Below are 6,308 nucleotides of genomic sequence, written 5' to 3'. Positions count from 1 at the left end.
GGGGGGTTTTTTTGGGGGGGGGGGTTGTTATTGATTGTCTGATGATTGACTTATCCAATTAGGTGTTACATCATCAGGCGATGAAAGATCTGTGAGCCTGTTCCATAAGCAACCCCAAGTCATGACACTACTTCTACCACGCTTGGCCTATCACCTAGTATGTTTTGGATCCTGAGCAGGTCCACATATTGGCACTACTTTGGCAGAGGTTAATTTTTGGCTCCAGAACATTTGTGGATCATCTGTATTTTAAATCTCTATATTTCTGCCCACACAGCCTTCTTCATATGGTTGACTGTGAGACGTTGGATTGTGTTGCTGATGTCACTGACTGTAGTTTTTAGTGTATTAGACTGTAGTCATCAAATGCTGTTGCTTTTTTTGGCTAACCTGTTCAATGTCTGGTTGTTCGTGCACCAGTGGCTACATTCCAAATTATTGTATTGGCCATGCCCACTGCTTGTTTAATGCTCAGTTAATGATTTTAGACAGTTCTCAAGTCTTCCTAATGATTTATCCTCTTTAGCAAAATAGGTAATACTCTGAGCTCAAGAGTAGACATTCAAAGCTATAAAATATTTAAACAATCAATCTATCAGGGCACATCTGGCTAACAAGTAACATCTGTCAGTTTAAAAAATTGCCAGTCGCAAAAATGTTCCAAAATTTCTGATCACTTTAGAAAATGGATGGGTTCGAACAAAAGATGTCATCTTCTACGTTGTTTAACACATGTAGGCATAAAGATCAGGAAACGAACGCTGAACTCCTGATAATCATCTCATATTTATGAATCTCAATCTCTTTGGCAGTGTACAGCAAAAAACAAATAAAGTTGCTTTGTTGTTCCAATACTTTTGGACTGTATGTGGAGTAAATATTTTTTTAAATAGTTGCAGAAATAAATAAAGGCAATGATACGCCACATCTGTACAGTATGCTGCAATATCCCTCTCTTAACCAGGAGTCTTACTCGATCAGTTCTAATATACTGCCATGGGTACTAAACTATTCTCACATTAGGCAATATTTAATTAAAATGTTTTGCAAGTTACGCAGTAGGTCTATGCCAGTATTTGTTTTGTTTTTTTCAGTGGAAATGGATGCCAGAGAGTTGTTACAAAGAATTTCAGTGATTCAGATAATGAGACTGACTGGAATTTGACTTCATCCACCTCGATCTACATTCTACTGTAAACAGTGTGATGCTTTATCTGCCTGATTCAACCCACTGCAGCACATTTAAAGCTATCTAAATCTTTATACACACGTTATCAGTGCTACCTTGAAAAATAAAATCACTAATCACCATGGGGAACATCTAATAGCACAAAAAAAGTCACATAATATCTACATAAAGAAGTATTTAATCAGTTTAATGCACCAGTTTGAGCAATCAGGATCACAATCAAATGCCGGAACGAATAAACTTAGCCAGGAACTGGACAGATAAACAAACTGCTTCACAAGAAGATTGTGAGAGGCTGGTCATCATTACCTAACCTCTCATGCTCTTGTGTGTGAATGGACATACATGTCAACAGCCCAGGTCTAAAATCTACTAGAAAGCCTTTTTAGAAGAGTGAAGGTTATAGCAGCAAATTGGGGACTAACTCCATATGTGGGACGTTTTAGATCAGTGGTTAAGGTGCTGGACAACTGCTGAGAATGTTGTGAATTCAAATCCCAGAATCCCCAAGATTCCACTACTGGGCCCTTCAGCAAGGCCCTTGAACCTCAACTGCTCAGTTGTATATAAATGTAAGTTGCTCTTGATAAGGGTGTCTGTTAAATGCTGTAAATGTAACTGCCCATGGATTTGTAATGGGATGTTCAGTGCTCAGGCATCCAAATACCTTTGGTCATGTACTGTGTTAAATCTTCTTCTTCTTTCGGCTTTTCCCTTCAGGGGTGGCCACAGTGAATCATCTCTCTCCACCTATCCCTATCTTGTGTATCCTCAACACTTACACCCACTAGCTTCATATCCTCATTTATTACATCCATATACCTCCTCTTTGGCCTTCCTCTTTTCCTCCTGCCTGGCAGCTCCATGTCCAACATTCTCCTACCAATATACTCACTCTCCCTCCTCTGAACATGTCCAAACCATCTTAATCTGGCCTCTCTAACTTTGTCCCCCAAACGTCCAACATGAGCTGTCCCTCTGATGAACTCGTTCCTAATCCTGTCCAACCTTGTCACTCCCAAAGAGAACCTCAACATCTTCAGCTCTGCTACCTCCAGCTATACTGCATATAGCATAGAGCATATACTGTGTTAAATAAATGAATAAAATGGTCGGAAAGGTGGCACAAAAGAAAACCTATGGTTTATGTACAAGGCTAGTCCAAGGTTCCTCTCCAACCTTAACAGAAAATCAAGAAGACGTCAAGGATGGAGGCGTCACCAAATATTAAACGTTGGTTAACATTAATGTGGGGTACCAACAAATGCACCACATCATGAGATTTGAGATAATTGTCAAAATTGTAAAAACTCAGTTCAACTCCCAATGTGTTTAAGCTTACAGTATCACTGTTTGTAGATGTTATATATTAATTTTAGTTTCATTAAAGGTGCTGTCCTGGTTTTTTTCTGCATCCGGGTTTTCTAGTCATCATTTGTTTGCAATTCTACTTTTTAGTCTATTTTTATAGTTTATGCCAGGTTTACAAGAACATTTATTAATGAAAACTGTGATTTTATCTCCAATGACTTACACTGTACTCTATTTAGAGAGATTATTATTAAAAATTATTAGTATTAGTAAAACCAAGAGACAGAACTGTTCCATATTCCCTGATGGAGCATTTCAGTCATTCCTCTTATATAAAACTGTATCATTAGTGTGTGTGTGTGTGTGTTATTATCTGGAACCTGTAATTTGGAGAGAGAATACTGAAGATGCAGGACAAACAAAATGGTTCACATGAAATTAAGAGACTTGTCATCATGGCAGGATGTATTATTATATTTTGGACAAAATTGTAAGCGACGTGTCTGTGATTTGTTCTCCTCCAGCTGATTTTACTGTGTGAGCAGGTGGTCGTGTGTGTGCTCATGTGACAGCGGGTAAAACAGACATGTGAGAGCTGTTGTAATTGCACAGGTGTAGAGAAACTGTGGGGATGGGTTACTGCAGACAAAACGTCCATTTTACCTTCAAAGCGAGTGAATAACAGCAGATAAAGTAAACATGTAAGAGCTGTCATAACGGCCCCAGGTGCAGAAATGTGTGTGTGTGTGTGTGTGTGTGTGTGGTGTGTGTGTGTGTGTGTGTGTGTGTGGCAGGGTGGGGGGACTACATACAAAATGGCTGTATTAGCTAACACATCAAATGAAAATAGTTTCTAGTCAATTTTTAATTAGTTCACCTAACATTAAAAACTTGAAGAGGAAATATATATAAATATATAATATATAAACTATACTGACACTCACACACATACGTAGCCCAAAGCTACCACAAGGTTTGAAGCACACAGTTGTATAGGACATCTTTCTAGGTTTTAGCATTACAATTACTCTTCACTAAAACTAAAAAACCCAAGCCTGTTCCAGCATGATAATGCCCCTGTGTACAGCCAAGGTAGGTGTGGAATAACTCGAGTGGCCTACACAGAGCCCTGACCTCAACGCTAATGAACACCAATGGGATGAACTGGAACTGCTGGACCCCAGATCCACTTGTCTAGAGCTCACTAATGCTCTTGTGTCTAAATGAACAAATCCTCACAGCCACACAAATCTAGTGGAAAGTCCTCCCAGAAGACTGGGGGTTACTATAATGGCAAATTGGAGACTAAACCTAAGATTTAAAAAAAAAACAAAAAACACATGTGTGTGATGGTCAGTTGTCCAGAAACTTTTGGCTATGTAATTTATTAAAAAGGGGGTTATTTTCTGTTCAACACTATCATCATATCACTGTAGTATAGTAGCTATGTCCTCACTTTTTATAAAATATTAGCTGTTAGATAAATAATAATAATAATAATAATAATAATAATAATAATAATAATAATAATAATAATAATAATAATAATAATGTAAGATACTAAAACACAACAACAGTTCTATAAAAAATCCTAGAGTAGAATACTTTATTATACATATTATGTTAGCTGAATTTTATCATAGTTGTTGATTTAATTTAATTTAATTTAATTTAATTTAATTTAATTTAATTTAATTTAATTTAATTTAATTTAATTTAATTTAATTTAATTTAATATGATTTTTTTCTTGTTATTCTTTGGTTATTTCTGTTTATTTGTTGTTAAAGAAAAAAGTAAAGAACAAATTTGCTATTTCAAGTGTTTGGGCAATGGAAATACTTATTTAGGAAAATATTATTAACTGTGTATTGACCAGGGCAGTTTGTCCAGATGACAGGAGCATTTAAAATAAAATGTGCTTGTGTAGCTACTGTGATAAAGAGCTCAGTTGGTTGTTTTATAATAAGTAAGTCCATGTGAGCCCCAGATGTCCGTCATTATATACATACACTATATTGCCAAAGGTTTTGGGACACTCCTCCAAATCATTGAATTCAGGTGTTGTTTTTTAGGGGTTGGGCTCAGTTCCTTAGTTCCAGTAAAAGGAACTCTTAATGCTTCGGCATATAAAAGACAATTTTATGTTCCTAACTTTGTGGGAACTGTTTGGGGATGACCCCTTCCTGTTCCAACATGACTGCACACCAGCACCAAATTTGGTGTGGAGGAACTTTACTGGCCTGACCTCAACCTGGTAGAACACTTTTGGGATAAATTAGAGTGGAGACTGTGAGCCAGGCCTTCTCGTCCAACATCAGTGCCTGACTTCACAAATGCGCTTCTAGAGGAATGGTCAAAAAATCCCATAAACACACTCCTAAATCTTGTGGAAAGCCTTCCCAGAAGAGTTGAAGCTATTATAGTTACAAAGGGTGGGCCAACTCCATATTAGATTCATGTGCATGTAAAGGCAGACGTTGGAATTCGTCCCGAAGGTGTTCTATCGGGTTGAGGTTGTGTCTTTATGGACCCTTTATGGACCAATATCTTGGTATGCTGAAGCATTAAGAGTTCCTTTCACTGGAACTAAGCAGCCAAGCTCAACCCCTGAAAAACAACACCTGAATTTTAATGATTTGGAGGCGTGTCCCAAAACCTTTCACTAAATATAGTGTATCAGAAAAATGAGTATTTATTAATAGAAGTATTTATTATTGTGTTGATATATTAGCCTGCTTGACTGGTGATTTGCACTGTATGGGCTTAATTTACATCTCAATAACTGAAAAACAAATAAGGCAATAAATAATGTTGGGCTTGTTCTGTCTGTAGAATAAAAGTTCAGGAATTAAAAGCTCAATTTTTTTTAAACAAACCAAACACTGGAAAAAATACTGTAGCAGAGCTAATCAATGACTTTTTAAAAAGATGTCTGCAGTTAAGTGACACAGAACAAGAAATATTTCAGCTTTTATGTAAATGATCTGTTTATGCAAATGATTCAGATGAAGACAGCCTGAGAAAGAGCAGATTTTATTTCCTTTACCCCCTCTGAGCTGCTCAGTGAAGTCCAGGAGGGGAAAATACTTAAAGATTAGACACAAAAGTACACTTTTAGTCTTCTTGTTTCAAATGTCTGTTGCTTGCTCCAATTTTCTGAGTCCACAGCACTAGTCAAAGTGGCAAAATGAAGCACCAGTGCAAAACAAAAATATAAACACTTCATATTGATGTGCCTTATTTATAGCCATGATCTAATCAATAATGGTTAGGCATTAACTATTACAGCATTTAGCCATGTTGGTCGCTTGCCTGGACCTTTAGTTACACTATAATGCCAAAAGTTTTGGGATGTCTGCCTTTACATGCACATGAATGTAATATGGAGCTGTCCCGCCACTCTTCTAGGAAGGCTTTCCACAAGGTTTAGGAGTGTGTTTATGGGAATTTCTGCCCATTCCTCTAGAAGCACGTTTGTCAGGTCAGGCACCGATGTTGGACGAGAAGGCCTGGCTCACAGTCTCCACTCTACTTCATCCCAGAGGTGTTCTATCAGGTTGAGGTCAGGACTCTGTGAAGTTCCTCCACACCAAACTCGCTCATCCATGTCTTTATGGACCTTGCTTTGTGCACTGGTGTGCGGTCATGTTGGAACAGGAAGGGGTCATCCCCAAAGAAAGTTCGGAGCATACAAATGTTCAGAATATCTTGGTATGCTGAAGCATTAAGAGTTCGTTTCACTGGAACTAAGGGGCCAAGCTCAACCCCTGAATTCACTGATTTGGAGGGGTGTCCCAAAACTTTTGG

Source organism: Hemibagrus wyckioides, linkage group LG20, assembly GCF_019097595.1.
Source record: "Hemibagrus wyckioides isolate EC202008001 linkage group LG20, SWU_Hwy_1.0, whole genome shotgun sequence".
Lineage (NCBI taxonomy): Eukaryota > Metazoa > Chordata > Actinopteri > Siluriformes > Bagridae > Hemibagrus > Hemibagrus wyckioides.
Note: the sequence above shows the minus strand (reverse complement) of the source record.